This window comes from Colius striatus, chromosome 11, assembly GCF_028858725.1.
Source record: "Colius striatus isolate bColStr4 chromosome 11, bColStr4.1.hap1, whole genome shotgun sequence".
Lineage (NCBI taxonomy): Eukaryota > Metazoa > Chordata > Aves > Coliiformes > Coliidae > Colius > Colius striatus.
The window spans coordinates 29,030,075-29,046,872 of NC_084769.1; the positions used below are offsets into that span (position 1 = coordinate 29,030,075).

The following is a 16,798-nucleotide window of genomic DNA, read 5'->3' on the forward strand; positions in this document are numbered from 1 at the left end:
TTGGCAATTACCTTTAGGGGGAAAAAAATCACCAAAAACCAATCAAAAACCCCCCATCACTTCAAAGTAGCTTCAGATAAAATTAACTGTACACATATTCTGCAGTTACTCTGCTACACTCAGCCTGGTCTGCAAAAGGCAGCTTTTATTCAGAAAGGCCAGAAGCATCAGAATAAACTCTTTTGAATATGGTATATTCAGTATTCTGTTCAGTTCCATATGTGTTATATACCCTAGCAAAAGAATGTACATAGAGGTGATATTCATGAAACGTAATCAATTAGGAGCATGTGACAAACATACAGATTATCATCTCAAACAACTAACTTCTTCCCAAGACTCACATGCAAGAACACAGCTGCTAGGAGAGAACCTACACAGACTTTGTAGGAAAGATGCAGTTTCCTCTTGTGAAGGCACAAACCTTCACTTTCAGCACAAATGTCCCTTGGGAAAAAAACAAGCACTATGGCACTGGGAGATCTAGAAAAGCAACTTTCAAGTCACTCAGCTAAAATAAAACAGTCTTTCACACCTCTAAACGGCCTCTCATTAGAATACATCTAGCTGTAGAAGCAGTACTACTGAAATTTTAAAAACACACTTGAAACGTTTCAATTCTTGAAACGGTTGTATATGCCACATGCAGCACGCATAGCATACAGAATGGAGACATGTACTACAAAATCTAACTAGCGCAAGTGACCTGATTATTCACTGGACAATAATAAGGATCATTTTGTATTTCCTCTTTGTACCCATAGTTCCCTTCCCAAGCACATGTGCAAGCACACAACCCCAGGGGCTGGGGCCTCCCACTTTGTTTACATGAGATAAATACAACAGAAGGGAGGACATCTAATCCAGTTCCATTCACCTTTCCCAACTTCTCTCAATGCACAGAAGGATATGAAAGTACAGAACACATACTATATATATTTGAAACCAATCACTGGAGTATAACCCTTCACAACATGTCAATCTTAAGAACAAAAAAAGGCCTATGTTGGTTGTGTCCTTCAAAAACACAGAATGGGAAGAGGGAACTATCTCTTCCTTAGCAAGCTGAGAACCAAATAATCCTTTCAGCCACCTTTAAGGCAGATTGACACACACTTCAGTGTTATCCAGCAACAATGTGAAAGAAAAACACAAATCCCATGGTGACATACCCAACACAGAAGTTGTGATCTGGGTTTGGATCCCGTATGTTTGGGAGACAGCCTCCTCCGTTACTACAGCAGCAAAAGTAATCAAATGAGTCTTAACTAATTGCATCTCATACACAGGATGATGTTGACAGGAAGCCTTTTGCTCTGGGGTTTGCTTCTCTCAACAGTTAACCAAAGCTTGTATTTGGTGGCATATTGAACAGGATGAAAAACTTGAAAGAACAAGTGCATCTTGCAGTATGGATGGCTCACATGCTGCTCTCCAGTTCTTTCTAGTTTATTTACCATCTTCTTTTAAGTAATCACTATCATGTTTTGCAGAAATGACCTTCTCTTTTGCACAACCCAGAAACACTTATTTTCTGAAGATTATCAAGTAACAGACCAAATAAAAGGAGTTTCTCAGAATGGTTCCAAAGTAAATAGCGAGAAATGCATACCTACTGTGCCTCAGTTAAGCTTTTGTAAAGAAACTGTTCCACAGTTCCCAGCCACTATAATCCTAGATTTATTCTTGTGTCTCTAGTCTTATTTTTGGATTTAACTCATAATTAAGTCTTATTTTTGCATTTAATTTGACTGTGTCAAAGCAGAGCACAAGTACAGTGCCATACAAAACATTTAAGCAAAAACACTGACAATAATCCTCAGGGAAAACAATATGCTTGAACATGAATTTTTGGGTTTACATATACACTACAAGAAGCTCATGCAAATATAATGACATTAAAAATCCTGATAGGAATCAATTAGTGTAACTACAGGGGAAAGGCTAATATACCTAGCAGACACTGTTATATTCAAAATCTCTACAGTGACTCTCTCAAACTTGCAATTATATCTTTATTGGTAAGAGCCCTACAACGTCTCCCTGCAAGACTATGTGGATACAGTGCAAGGATCAGAGACTGAAGTAGTACTTAACCTAGAAAGAGCTTTTTCGATTTACTTCCACCATATACTAGATATAAAAATAACAAAGACTTTTAAATCTATTGATTCTGATTTAATCTGATTTAGTACTTGACTTTGAACAAAATATATAGGAGTTATTATCTAAGCTTTTTGCTGCTATGTAAAACTAGCACAAGCATGTAATAGGCACATGTCACTTAACTGGAGAAAACTGAAACTACACTTGACTAAACAGTGGGTGGGGGAGAAATTATTTTTGTCCCACAGGATTCAGTAAGAGATGACAGAAACATGGACTTCCCCTGGAAAAAAAAAAAAAATCAAACACTTAAATAGCTGTAATTCACTGCAAAAATATCAGGATATAAAACTTTCTGGAAGCTTTTTTGGGTTTTGCATTTTACACTGAAGCTGTACAAAGGTTCAACAGAAACATAAGTTATGCCTGCATACGTTCAAACTACCTTTAGCTACAATCATTTAATGAGAAACCAGAGGCTGCTTCTTGAGGAACTAGATTTTCCTTAAAATAACTGCTTCTAAATAAAAGATTTTGAGCTTTTGGTGTGGGGTAAGATGAATATAGAGTGGTTGTATACCATATCATACAATATTAGAATGAGGGGTACTTGATGAAGGTAGCAGAGATAGACTCAAAACTTACAAAGAAGTACTTAATTTCTACTACTCACAGATAGTGAACTGTTGAAACTTATTGTACCAGAAGGCTATGGAAGCACATATTATCAAGTTCCACAAGACAATAGAGAAGTTCATAGACAACAGGGACATCCATGATGCATCTGCTAGCATGTCTAATTTAACAAATATGAATGGCAGAGGTGTAACTGAAGAAAACACTAAAAAGTGGCTGGGCTTTCATGATCTTCATAAATAGCATAATTTACTCCACCTGCCCAAGACAGAACACTAGGTTGGATCAACCTCTGATCTGACCCAGCAGGGCATTTCTTACATTCTTATGAGGTTACCACTAACATTTGAAACTTGGTAACACACTCACTTCTCCCCTTCTCCCATATTTATTCTTGAGTAGTTGACTAGAAGAAAATCTCAGCCCTCTGGTGAAAGCCAGATGTGGACATGTGAAGACCAGTGACCTTAGCATCCCAGCAAGGCTTCATAGCAAGGACAGGCAGGGTACAGAGCAAAGACACAGTCTGTGATATCATCATGTCGAGCAGAGCTACTTTTCCTGCTCAGTGCAGCCAGTGGTCCATAAGACAAGAGAAGGTGGTTTGCAAAGTGGCCGTAAAAAGAGAAATGAAAGATTTAAATACACACAGGTACACACCTACACAACCATCAGGACCTGCTGTCAGGCACAGGAAGAAGCCAGTTCCTAGCTTTTTTACTGTACTGGCAAGCAGGCATAATCAGTTCCCTTGCAGTGCACGTGAGCTCCAAGACAACAAAGCTATAGCACTGCAAAACAGTTTAAAAGTTCTTCAAAGAGGCTGGGAAACTGTGCAGCAGCAAATTGACGGGATCAATCTTTTCTACACCATGCTGAATTGTGTCATACAGAAATTTGGTACCTGGCATCATCTGTAGTCTACAGAGAAGTGAATGGCCTAGTCGCTATTAGAATGCCCAAAGCATTTTAGTCTTAAAATGCAATCACTAATTTTGAGAATACATGGTGCTAAAAATACTTCAAGTCATGTAGGTTGGATACATTGTTAAATGTATGCTCAGAACTTTACATTCAAGGTACATAAGACCCTTTTAGTCAAAGGAATCCCCAAATGCCTTGTAAATTGCAAAGCAGTGGTTAAAAGATGTATAATTAAGAGGACTGAGCTCACAATCTCACACATCGCATTCAAAAAGCCACAATTAAAGAGGTCTTGAATCTGTTGTTTTGCATTAGCTAATACTAGAGCACATTTCATGTTAAATTGCTTGGTGTATCCGTGACATCTCACAAAGTACAATCATCTACATATGCTTCCAAACCCATCAGCTTGGGGACCTCCAAGAACCTCAGCTTTTCAATAAACACAAATAGCGTAAATAGTAGTTTTGTCGATTCCTCAACTTGACCAAGAAAGATCAATGCCTCGTGTTGCCACTGTCTGACCCATTTGCTGAGACTAACAGTAAGTAGAGACTTCCAGATGTTTGGGCAATATGGAATTTCATCCACCCAGCATAAAAATAATTCCAAAAAGATATACATTTAAAGTCACCTTACAGTAAAACCTTTGCCAGCAGAAACTATATTATTAGAAAGAAAGCAAAACAATTCCTTTATTCTGTTTCATACTAAGAGTCTGTAGGAAACTAGTACCTCTTGGTGAAGTGCTCTGTTCTACTCAAGAGGAGCTGCACCACATCTAATTGTGGTTGACATCAACACCACAAAGTTGTACCTTCTGTCCCTTTTCTGTGATCTAATCATAACTTTGGCTTAGTCCTGGTCATTTATCAGCTCAATTCTCTACCACACCCAGCTACCAAACCAAGTTTGCTGTAATTCTGGAAACAAGAGTCTTTTTGTCAGTAAAAGCCTCCAAACTGAGACAAAAAACATTGGGAAGCAAGCAAAGTCAACTACAAGAATTCCTGTAGGGAGCACTATTATTAAGTGGAATACAATCCTTACTTGAGAAAGCCTAAAGATCCCAGATGAAGTCAAAGTACTGCACACACATGCAAGTACTCTGACAAGAGCACTCAACATGTTAAGATCTTACTAGATATTTTTGGGTACCAGCTGGAACCATATTTTGGACTACTTTCTTTCCTATGTTTAAATCTACCTAGGAAGATAGAAGCAGCAATGTCGTCCTCATTCTGCCTTTTCAGAAAGCTTATTATTTCAATTCTGCCAAAAGGCGTAATCGTTGCATAAGGATATCTGATATATTAACAGAAAAGCAGCAGTATATTTTAGGCAATGCTATTAATACTGATCATTCTTCAGAATACAAAGCAATAAAACCAGAACTAAATGCAAGTATTATTCTTAATAAGAATAATGGCTAGAGAACTCACAGACTTGCAATGTTTCAGTCAACAGAAAACGCAACTAAGAGGAGGGAAAAGAACTCTTTTATTCCAAAAGTGAGCAGGTTCTTTTTTTTTTCCCTACACAAAACAAACTTAATCAGGAATTTTAATTTCAGTTGATTCACTCATTTGATAAATAGTACCTTAGAGAAAATGTGACAAAGACAGCCCAAAGCCTAACAATCAACAAACATTTAAGTCTCTGGGAATTCTAGAAACCTCAAAGGATTTCTAAAGAGAAAAGATATTAAGTAGGAAGATTCATAACAGTCACTAAGAGCACATTCCTACAGATTTCAATAAAATAACTTCATAAATACAGCTATTCCTGACCTAAAAAGTTCAGGACAGGCTCCATATCTTTGGAGATATTTTGATCACAAATTTCTCTATTTGAGCGGAAGGTCTCAGGCCTCAGTCCTGCAATCACATCCTCACAAGCAGATTATCATGCTTGCACAGAAGTACACTTATTTCAAAGTGGTTATAGACAGGCCTAGATTTTGCCAGGGCAAGCAGAGCTGCAGAAGACAGCCTTCAGATGCAACAATTGGAACACTCAGGCCATTGCAACATTGCAGAAAAGCACTTTAAAATGTTATCTCAAAATATCAAAAACCATAATCCTAAGAGAACGTGGAGACTAAACATACCAGAGCATACCTTACATGTCTATATATTAAAAAAAATGCTGTAAGTCCAAGTCTTGTATTTATTCAAACAACAGATAACCTACACTTGCATATGAGGTTAAATGAAATACCTAAGACTTATTTTTAGTCCCAGTGCTGCAACAACAAACAAGGTTCTTTTCAGGAATAACCTTTTTTTTTTTTTAGGAATAGCATTCTTGCTCCTGTAGAAATACTCAACACATAAAGCAGTAGAGTTCCTCACAGAGCAGCCTTTAAACAGTTTTAAGCTACTAAAGTTTCAATATGGTATTACAATAAATTTATACCTCCTGAGGATTTGCCATACTGTGAGAACACCATACCTGCAACTGTAGGACTAAGACCTATGTATAAAGTCATCCATGCATCACAAAAATATTGAAACACCAAAATAACATTCACTAAGTAAATTTCAGGTTGCTTTCTGTAGATAATTTAGCTCTATGATTAATAAAACCTGTCAGATGTACATATATATTACCAAAAAAACCCACTAATCATATAAAATGCTGAAGATGTCTGTGATAACATCACCAGGTTATAAGTGACAGCTTTATACAAAACACAAGCGCTCCGGTTCAGGAATCGGCAGTGGTACCTGGCCTTAGTGTGAAACACTGCCAGTACAGAGGTGCACACAGGGGAGCACACTCAGCTACACGGGAACAATGCCTTGCCCTAAATTTACCAATTTTCTTTTTAAGTCCACCAATCCTCAAAAATTGCGAGCAACCTTAAATTAAGCCTTCATAGTATGTTAAATAACAAAGTCAGAACTGTAGATCTACATATTTTAATCAGATGATATAAGGCGTTAAAATCCGAATTAGTAATTTACAAAATTCACCTGAGGTTACCTGTACAAAACTATTAGCATTTTGGAGCTACAAGACATATTAAGAAACACTTGGCCAAAACTAGACATCTCCCACATTAAAAACCAGAGCTATTTCACCTGTGCGGGGCAAAGCGTGTTGGTGGGTTTTCCAGTGGACTTGCTTCACGACTACCAGACGTTCTTTTCCCTGAAAAAAAATAGGATCCTTTCATTTTCAGTTCTGGGGAGCTGTGGCACCTCATAAGGACTCCTTGCCCCAGTGGGTGCAACCAGGATCACCCAGCCAGGACATGACAGGAGGCTAGGGCCCAAGGCCAGACATGGCGCCTGCTGTGTAGGGTCTGCCAAGGCCGTCCCTTCCCCTGGGTAAGAGGCCAGTAGACAGTTGCTTGGCGACACAAACTGGTCTTGGGAATGTAAGCGTGGTGGCTGAGGGACCCCGGCCGGGGGCTGAGCACGTGGCAGAGCACCAAGGCGAGGTGGAGGAGGCTCCTCATTCCTGTCTCTGGTCGCCCAGCTTCGGGGCCGAGCCGGGGTCCCCATGTGCCGGCTGCTTGGCAGAGGAGGTGGAGGGGGGAACAGACGGACGGACACACAGCTCTGACGGCCTCCTCACACCCACCAACCGCCCCCCCCTTCTCAAAAAGTTGTGAGGAGAGTCTGCCAGTCGCCGGCCCAGCCCAGGGGCTACACCGGAGAGGGAGGAGGGGGAACGGGACGGCGCGGGGGGGGGCGGGCGGCGCGGTGTGCCGCGGCCCGGAGCGCCCCAGCGCCGCCGGCCCCATCCCCACGGCCGCAGGGCGGGCGGCGGCGAGGCGGGGAAGCACCCTAAAAACGCCACGAAACTTTCCAGGCCGCGGCCGGCACGGTCCCGCACGCCCCGCGGGACCGGTACCGCCTCCGCCACGGTGGACCCGGACTGGGCTGGGGGAGGGGGCGCACCTTCCCCCCCCTCCACCCCCTCCCCCGGCCACTGCCACCACTGCTCACTAAAAGTCATTTCGGCAAATTAATGCTGCCCCTAGTCCCACGTCCCACGGTTCCCCTCCCCCCACCGCCTCGCGTGCGGCGGGGGGGGAACGGCCCCGTTCGCGACGCCCCCGCCGCCTTCCCCCAGGCCGCCAAGATCCGGCAGCAGCGGGGCTCGGCCCGCTTTGGGCCCAGGGCCCGGCGCGGGGGGCTCGGCGGGGCGGGGAGCGGAGCTGCCGGGCCGGGCCGGGCCGCGCCGCGCCGAGGCCTAGCGCCCCCCCGCCCCTGTTCTCCCCCGCCGCCTTTCACCTCCCAGGCAAAGGCGCCGCGCCCCAAGCCTCCCGCTGAGTCCCGGCGACCGTCTCACCCGCCTTCGGCGCTCCTCTCGGCGCCCGAAAACCTCAAAATCCCCCCCGGCACCCCTCAACCCCCGCTGCGGCCTACAGCGCCCCGGCCGATCCCCGGCCTTGCTTAGCGCGCCTCCCTGCCCGCCCTGCACGCTTCGCACCGCCTGCCGCGCTACGCGAGCCCGGGGATGCAGGCCGGGCCTGGCTTACCTTTCCAGCTGCTTTTTTTTTCTCCTCTCTCTCCTCTCCCCCCTTTCCCTCTGTTGGGCTGACAGATCAGAGTTTCCTCCCCAGCAGAGGGACTGGGCTCGGGCTCTGTGCTGAGGAGCTGCTGCCCCCCTGGCTCTCAGAAGATCCTGCTTTTTGTGAGGAGGAAGCTTTGGGGGCTTTTTATTATTTTAAAACTACAAAGTGCTCCGAGGGAAGGTGATTATTAAGGGGAATCCCTGAATATATTCTCCAGCAAAGAAGGCAGGGCTGCTGGGGCTGCTCAAGAAGAGAGCCAGCAGCTTCCTACAGCACCACTACAGGCACCGAGAGGACATAACATCAGAGAGCGGCTCCTCTGCCCTCCAAAACAACAACTTTCCTACCATCTTGGAGGTAGTAAAGAGGGAGAGGGGGAAAAAAAGTACAGAAGGTTTTTATAAAGTGTCAGTTTGGGAGAGGAAGCCAAATGGCCAAAAGAAAAATTTGTTTGGTCATTTATATGACTTTTTCTTTTAAATAAAAATAAAATACAAAGGCATGCGGCTGAAGAAATAATTTTCTTTATAACCTGTTAAGATCAGCTTTCTGGAAAAAAAATTAAAAGGAGGTACGGTATTTGTTTTTTTATAACTTTATTTTTCTTTAAAATTTTGTGGGTTTTTTTCCTGTAATTTAAAAAGTTTATAACTTTCTTGTGGTTGTGTGATAGTTCTAAAAATTAATGTGTAAATTTGAAGGTTAGTGTAACTTTTTTTGATACTTGTAGTCTCAGTAGAACAGCTGGTATTTCTGTGGAATGGTTTGGTGTGATTGTAGAATTGTGTCTTTCTCTCAAGGCATTGTAAATAAAACAATGTAGAGGTAGGAAAAAACTGTTATTTTATATTCATTTTTTTCTAGAGTAGGTAAGGTAGAGAAGCTATGGGATGGCAGATTCAATGCAAGTGAGTGGAACCTGTGATATATATCTGAGAAATTCCACTGATCTGCCATAAATTTAGCATTGTCTACCCTTTAGGATGGGATGTGACAAAATAATCATAGCAAGAAATTTGGAAGCAGTAGTTGAGTTTTGGTTATAATGCTTTTGAAGCACTTTGCAGCCTTCTAAAGTCTGGTTTGATTCTTTTTAAGTTGCTGTTTTGATTTGGGAGCCTTTGTTTCTGATAATTGTGAGTACCATTACACCTGACTTATTTACAGAGTTGAGAAATGCTATAAATTTATGCTACAGTATCTTGCAATATAAAATAGTCACCACATTTTTCTTTATTGTAGATGCTTTTATTAGATTTTTTTTTGACCGTGTGTCATATATTTTTGCAATGTGAGATGCTACTGTATATCTAGAGGTGAAGACACTGATCACTGTATTCAGCAGACCTATGATAATGTTTCTAGCAGTGGGATTATGCACAGTCCTTTTCAGAGGCAAACTGCAAAGATACCTTTTTATTTGTCCCGAAGGAAGAGGAAATAATTAGGAAACTAATGAGATATACATTTTAAAAAAATGAATCCCATTGTAAAGATTGTTCAGGCAGTGTAGGCTGATGGAACTGCAGTCAGACTAAGGGCAGGCTAATGAAGGTATCGTATTCGTATTTTATCAACCTCTCCCCTTGGTCTGTCAAACCTGAAATAGTTTGGTTTATCTCAGTTTCTGTAATGTTAACAAAAAATAAAAATCCTGAATTTGGATACATTCCCTTTTCAAAACACACTTTGTGAGTTGGCCCAGCTACTATAGTGAGCGCAGCTTGTGCGCTTATAGTGGGTTTTTCATCTAGATACATTAGTTTGAATTAAAGTGTAACTAAAAGTCATCTGGTTTTTGTGTCCAACTGAGTCTTTTTTATTCAGCAGGAATTTTTTTCTTTAAATTATGGTTAATCTACCTGGCACAGTTAAATATTGTAGAGTGATGCGTTCTATGGACTTGCTGCATAGGAGGGGGTTTTCTGTATCAGAGTATTAATCCATTACATACATTATTCTGCTCTGGCATTAGAAAAACTAAAAATAATCAAATATGTTGCTCGTGTATTGTATGTTAAAAGATTTTGTATTTTGTACTGAAGTAACGCAGTAAGTAGGGTGCTTTATCATCTTACTAGTCATTATTGTGTGCCTTGGAGCATGAAGTATAATGATTCTATCTGTAAGATATTTAAACAAGAAAAATACTTTTATAGTCTATATCTGAAGTTCATTACGGGAGTGACAGGGATTACAAATGTTAATGATACATGGAATGAGTGGAAAACAAACAAACAAAAACAAACAAAAAAAACCCAAACAAAAATGCTTTTGAAATATTGCAAATAAGTTACCTCCATGGATTTAGAAATTCAATAAATGCAGCATAAACTAATATTTCCTTTTATGTTAGAAGGACCAAATGCTCAGACTTCAGTTTGTAAGTGCTTGCAGGCTTGATTAATAATTAGAAGTGTTTGAAGAATCACTCCGTACTTGGTTCCATAAAACTTACCAAGTTGGTAAGGTTTGGCTAGAGTACCAAATTAAGGTTTCTGCACTAAGTGATTTTTTTGCCCCTACCATTAACAAGAGAGTTAAACAAGAGAATTACTATTCAGTAGTTCAGTACAATTCAACTATAACTCAAGTTGATTGTTGCAGCGTTAAAAAGTTTTTTGTGTTTTTGGAAGCGAGGCATATCCTGAACAACTGGTCTATACTGAGTCTTTCTGTGGTGGTCTTGGGAGTATCTGTACAACACACTGAGAGGTTTCTTAGTATGCTTTTTAAATGGGATGCAGATGCAATGTTGGAGAAATGGCTATGAAAGCACTTAAGAACCTGAACACAGAAACAATATTAAACCCTTTCTTTGGGTTCGCAGATACTGACTCTAATCGGATTACTTGCATGCCTAAATTTAAATGAGCATCATAGTAGCATTACACATTTGAGTGACATCCTGACACCTATTTGATGTGTGTCAATTGCAAAAGCTTCATGCTAAGGGAAAGGAGAAATATTTTGTATCCAGTTTGGAATAGGAAAACTGAAATGGGATATTTTTTAGTGTCATTTAAAAAGAAATTCCGTCTTTTTATGGAGGACAGGATAAAGAGGAAAAGAAACTAGATCTTAGTTACGTGGACTATTGTGACATAATTCAACAGAGGAGTTAAAATCTGTTTGTTATGGGTGGAGAAATTTATTTAACAAAACTGAGAGAATTGAAGGGATTTGCTTTTCAATAACTTACTAAAAATTGCAAATGTTATTTTCATTGTTTTGCTGACAACAAAATGTTACACAGTAACACTCTGAAGAAGCAAAGTGCCAGATTTAGTAGTGAAGAATTAAAAGAAGAGTTTTTAAAATATTTGTTTATCTTTATAGACAAGACCTTTAAGTTGGGAGACGTGTCATTTTGACGCTCTGAAATTATGTTGGAGGATAGATTGGGCTCCTGGACTCCTGTATAAACCCAGAGCAAGAAACATTGTGAAGAATTGTATTCTGGAAATTCCACGTCTTCATTACAGAATAGGTCTGTCTGCCTTGAGGTTAAAGTGGCCACATCCCTGGCCCAACCGCTCCAGCGAGTAGACGTATTGTACGCTTGAGCAGAGAGTGGTCCGAGAACATTAATGTTTCCTAAATCACTAGTTTCTGGCTAATGAGGGATGCTTTGCTGATGTGCCTCACTAGTATTAATAGTGAGACAAAGGGCAGTGACATAGTGAATAAGCTTGGTGAGTCTAATGAAAGCAATGGAATCGATGCTTTAGGTTGTATACCAGTTACTGGAGGAGGCTGCGTCAACAGATGAACCTTGATTCTATGCCAAGGTCATATGTACCCCAAGTGCAGACCTCAGGAATTTCCAAAGCGTGACTGAGACTCTGTGTGTGGTGCAGGGCCTGAGGTTCTCAGCAAGTAATAGTGCTATAATGTCAGTATCTTGGTATTGTCCTTGGAAGACACTTATGTACTGACACAGTTCCAGTGTGAAAGGAATCAGCAATTTATTTAAAATGCTGGTGAATGTTGTGAAGGGCAGGAACAACTATTAAGTGTGTAGATATTTGTTAGAGACTTTCATATATAGAGCCATATTGTATAAAAAAATCTTGTCTTTAGGCATTTAAATACTGAAAAGGCTGACAAACTAAATAAACTCTAAAGTTATTGTTGGACACATTTTTCTAAGCAGTGTCTTGAGCAGCAGTTGCATGTGGTATTGGTTTATTTAATTTTGGCAACCTTAAAGCCCAGCAGAGTAGTAGTATTGAAAAATGCTTATTTTTCTACAGTTCTTCAACATGAAATGGTATTGTAGGGGTTGTCTCTAGCATATCCGAACTTCAGTTATCCTGTCTGCTGCAGTAGCACGTATTTGATAACTGGCAATGCTTTTTGCCACTTTTCCAAACATAAAACTAAGAGTCCCTGTGCTAAAAACATTGCCTGCAGTCCAAGGATGTTTATCTACCAAGTACACTCAAGCTATGGTATAAATTCTGTTTCTTAGTTCAGCTGCTAAACCCCTTCAGCCACATGTTTTAATGCACTCCCCCGTGGCAGGTAGCACAGCTGAAAGTACAGAACAAGCCATATGTAGAAGAGAGTCACTTTGCTTGCGTTTATGGCTTCAAAATGAAGCAAAGCCATACAAAGTACAGACAGCTGGCCTTGTTTTCCTGACTCTGAGGGGTTTCATTAAAGCTTATTGGAACATTGGAAATTTTGCTCTGGGTTTCAGTAGGAGTAAAGTTGCAGCAGTATTTTAACCAATGGGGAAAAGACATGCTGGCTATTGCACGATAATATAATTAATTGATAGTGAATTGTACTGAAAATAGTAATTAAGACTTCACTAATCTGTTCTTCCTAAAGCTTGGTAAAGACAAAATCTTAGTAAGCCCAGTAATTGAGGGAAAACTGTCCAGAGCACAAAACGGCATCTGTGGATTCTTCTTTAAACTGACAGCAAATGAATGGCAGAAGCTGTCTCAGCAAAATGCTCTATCTAACACAGTCCCATTTTACTGGGAAGCCCACTGTTAGTTCAGAGTATACTGTTGTGTTTTTACTATCTCCTCCTGTCTGTTGCTATTTCATTAAATGTAGTTGGAGTGCTTAAGAAGTTACATATGTTACCACCAGTCCTTGTTTCTGCTGGTAGTTCACTCATTCATTTACATTCAGGTTAGAGTGGGTCTTGGTCATCACTGCAAATTGGAAAGATTGGAATTCCTACTCTGGACCCAGTCAGCAATCTCTTAGTCTGAAAGTAGCCGCTGTGAGATGCTTCAAAGGTGTGGAATATCCTGTGATGGATAATTCAGAAATGAAAGGCACGCAAGACGGGATTTTTCAAAAATACTTGAAGTTAAGCTAACATGAAAGCGTGAGGCTAAATTAGTGCCTAAGGCCAGGAGATCCCAGAGTGGATTTTGATAGATTTTTTGTTACACATGAAGCTTTTTGCTCCTAGCATGTTTTTGTTTGCATCATTCTTATCTCTGATCCATTTCAGACACACATGGCTGTACAGGTGACGAAGAAATAAAATTATTGGAAATATTAGTTAAGTGTATTCAAAAGTTAGTACTTCATGTCTCTATTAGCTATTATGTTTTGCCTCTCAATCTCAGTAGGCTTCTCAGCATTAGGCACTGTGAAGGAATGCTTGCATGTAGCCAGAGGAAAACATTCATAGCTGTGTTCAGCGTAGCAGCAGGCTTTGCTGATCAGAGTCAGAGAAGTTGAATTGCAAGGTCTTAATAGATGTCACTTATGACTCCCTGTGCCATTCCACTGTTGTGCTCAGCTGTGGAGAGTTGGGGATATTCATGTGCTTTGGCACACATTGCTCCCACCATTCCTTCAGCTAATATGTGTTACCATAAAGTGGCTTTTGGATGAAACCTTACATAGCAGACAGCACTCATGTAAGCTTCCCCAGTGAAGGATTCGGTGTTTGTTTCTGAGAAAGTTTTACTTGTGACTCCCTGTAAACTTCAGTGTTTTGTTGCCAAAGGTATCTGTGCCCGTTTGACATTTGATGAATAATAATTATCTGGTAATATCTAGTAATAATAATAGAGTTATGATGTTTTTTAAATAGGAATTGAAAAACTGGTTCTTGAGCAAGGCACCTTCTCAGGGAGCTCTGGGAAAACTTGCCCCATAAAATGTTTTCTTGTACTACGAACAGCTTACTTGGGTTGTCATTGAAGTCTTTATTGGAAATTATTGCTTGCTAATTGCTTGGAAAGGTGCTTGCTAATTCCTTGCTTACTTACTGCTGATTTTTTTTTCCATGATGGTAGTTACAATTAAGTCTTCTGTCTGTTTGCTTGTTTGCAATTTTTTTGTTCATGTCCTGTCAGGGCTTTTAAAGAGTCAGTCCTTCAACCCTTCATCACTGAAGGCAATCTCTTCTAATTGCATATTTGAAGAACAACAGACCAAATCATTATTAAGAGACTGTCTTGTTTTGGGAGAGGGTGTTTTAGCTTAGCCATTGTTTGGGGTATTTTGTGAGGAGCAGGTGTGTGGGGACAGGGATAGAGATGAAGTTTTCTCACCTTTTTTCTTTGGATTAAGGCAGATGCCAGGCTGCCACTGCTTTTTCTGGAGCTCTGTGAATCTTGGTTGTTTTTCTGTCAGTTTCAACAGTATTATGAGGCACATGGCCCAGTCAAGCTGATATCAACCACTGTCTTACAAGCATCTATCTGCCTCAGAAGAGGCGTTGATTCCAATTTTTTTTTCCTAGGGAAATGCTACAGACACTTCTTTTTCTGCCTTGAGCTACACTTCAAAATATATATTTTAAAAAAAAAGAAGTTACAACTATTTTTATGAATGGCCTAGTTTTGTTGGCTATTTTAGAATCTTGCTGAGAACACACTTCATTTTGACTTGACCTTTCCTTTGAGATCACTCTGTCTGGTTTCTTTTTATTGAAGAAGCTCACAAAATGACCCAGGTTTTAAAGCAGTCTCCCTCTGAAACTGGAGGGATGCACCTATGGGACACCAGTGCTTCCAGAAAGGTGGTTATTGAACAAGGCTTTAAAAAATTTTGGTTTAAAAATCACAGATTTAGACTTAGATGCTTAAATCTGCCTGCAATATTTTGATAAAGTTTGTTTCTCTCTAATCTGACTGCTGGTCTTAACCTGGCCTAAACTTGCTTGAAAATATAAGTGCTTAGTAGGATTTTACTTTAACACAGCCTTTTTCTTTCACACTCCCCACAACCTTCTGCTGAAGACAAAACTACTTAAAGGCAAGGTTTAGTCTGAGCCATGATTCAGGGAAACTGCTTAAGTGAAAGAGCTTTTCTCACACTGATGTGGTGAGGGAAGAGGCTACTTAGTGACTAAACCCATCCCTTTCTCTCCCAGACACAGAACTGTTCTCGCTCGTGCTGTCTGTGCAGGCAGGAGGGTACATGAAGCAGTCACAGGATGGTTACTGGACCATAACTGGCGATGCAACTACTCAGAAATGCTGCCAGCTCGCCACCAGGTGGTACTAGGGCTGCATGTGGGGAATTCCACCTCCTCCGGCCCTGGTCTCAGCTTTCCAAGCCCAGCCCCAACAGCGTCTGGCTCAGCGCAGCCCCCAGCAGCGCGTGTGGAGGTCAGCTGCTGCGGGCAAGGGAGTACCTAGAGCTAATAAGCCCCTTCTTTAACAGTCAAGAACACTATGAGCAATGTTCGTCTCCCATCATCCCAGGTGTTCATTGCCACCTGTTCATAATGCTCTGCTTTCATCTGAGGTTACAGCTTCAGAAACAGCAAGGAGTAGCACTGTTAACTTTTTTTTTTTTTAAATAAACACAACCAAGTTGCATGAATAGGCCTGTTCCTTTAAACTTCTATTCCCCTGCTTTGCCTGGGATGTCATGCCACTTCTGTTCCTTTGCAGACCCCTACTATCCTTTCATTGCTAAGTCACCATATGCACTGACTGTCCACTCACAAGAACAAACAGAAGAGGGAAGGGCTACACTTCCCTTCCTAGGCTTGCTACTAGTAAGAACGCTGTTAGATTTCTCTTTACTACCTAGTTTCCAACTGTAGAGAGCTCTGCTGCTATTACCAAGTTTGGCTAAAAAGTTCTATACTCAGCACCTAGTTGGGTGGGGCAGAAAGTAGAAGCCGGGTAGACAGCACCACATCTACTTTTTGTCTTTCAAAATCAGGGCTGGTCACTTTTTGACTAGAAGTAAGTATTTTCTTACACTAACTGAAACATGCAGAGCTTTCAAAACAAAACCAAAAGTAATGGAGCCAGAGGTCCCAGAGTTAAATAACATTATAACATTTGAAGCAAAAAGCTTTTGAACCTTAATAGATTTTTGAAGTGTTAGTAACTTGTTGCACAGCTGAAGTTATTCCTCTGTGTTTGTACAACATGGATTTTCAAAGAAAAAAAAAAAGCCTTCATCCTAGGAACCTGAGAACCAAATGTTTTACTGAATGTAGGATTCAGCTACACTCTCCTCTTCAGCCTAGCATCTGTGAGAAAAGCCAGCTGTCTTGTTTTTGACATATGTTCTCATACACTTCTTTTGCTGTGTCCCTGACGTAAACCCCTTCTCCTTCTAAAGCAGTAACATTCCCCAAGGACAAGATGAAGG

General features: G+C 40.8%; 1 protein-coding gene and 1 long non-coding RNA gene across 5 annotated transcripts in view; one reads left to right on the forward strand and one right to left on the reverse strand.

The window, feature by feature from the left end:
- The window catches only part of INO80D (INO80 complex subunit D), a 42,511-nt gene extending 33,997 nt beyond the window's left edge, over positions 1 to 8,514 (reverse strand). The window contains exons 1-2 of one of the 3 annotated variants that reach the window (XM_062004470.1): positions 8,162 to 8,514; positions 6,753 to 6,822 (exon numbers count right to left, since the gene is read on the reverse strand). The gene's annotated coding sequence lies outside the window, so the exon portion shown is untranslated. Of the gene's footprint in view, positions 1 to 1,172; positions 1,233 to 6,752; positions 6,823 to 7,913; positions 7,989 to 8,161 lie in introns of those variants that run through there. The other 2 variants (XM_062004471.1, XM_062004472.1) reach the window with 2 other exon arrangements.
- Positions 7,897 to 16,008, forward strand: LOC133626339 (uncharacterized). Of its 2 annotated transcripts, XR_009819425.1 has the most exons (3): positions 7,897 to 8,768; positions 9,296 to 9,333; positions 15,558 to 16,008. It is a non-coding gene; the product is annotated as an uncharacterized LOC133626339 (long non-coding RNA). The 2 variants fall into 2 exon arrangements; XR_009819424.1 differs by lacking the exon at positions 9,296 to 9,333.
- Positions 16,009 to 16,798: the final 790 nt, after the last annotated feature.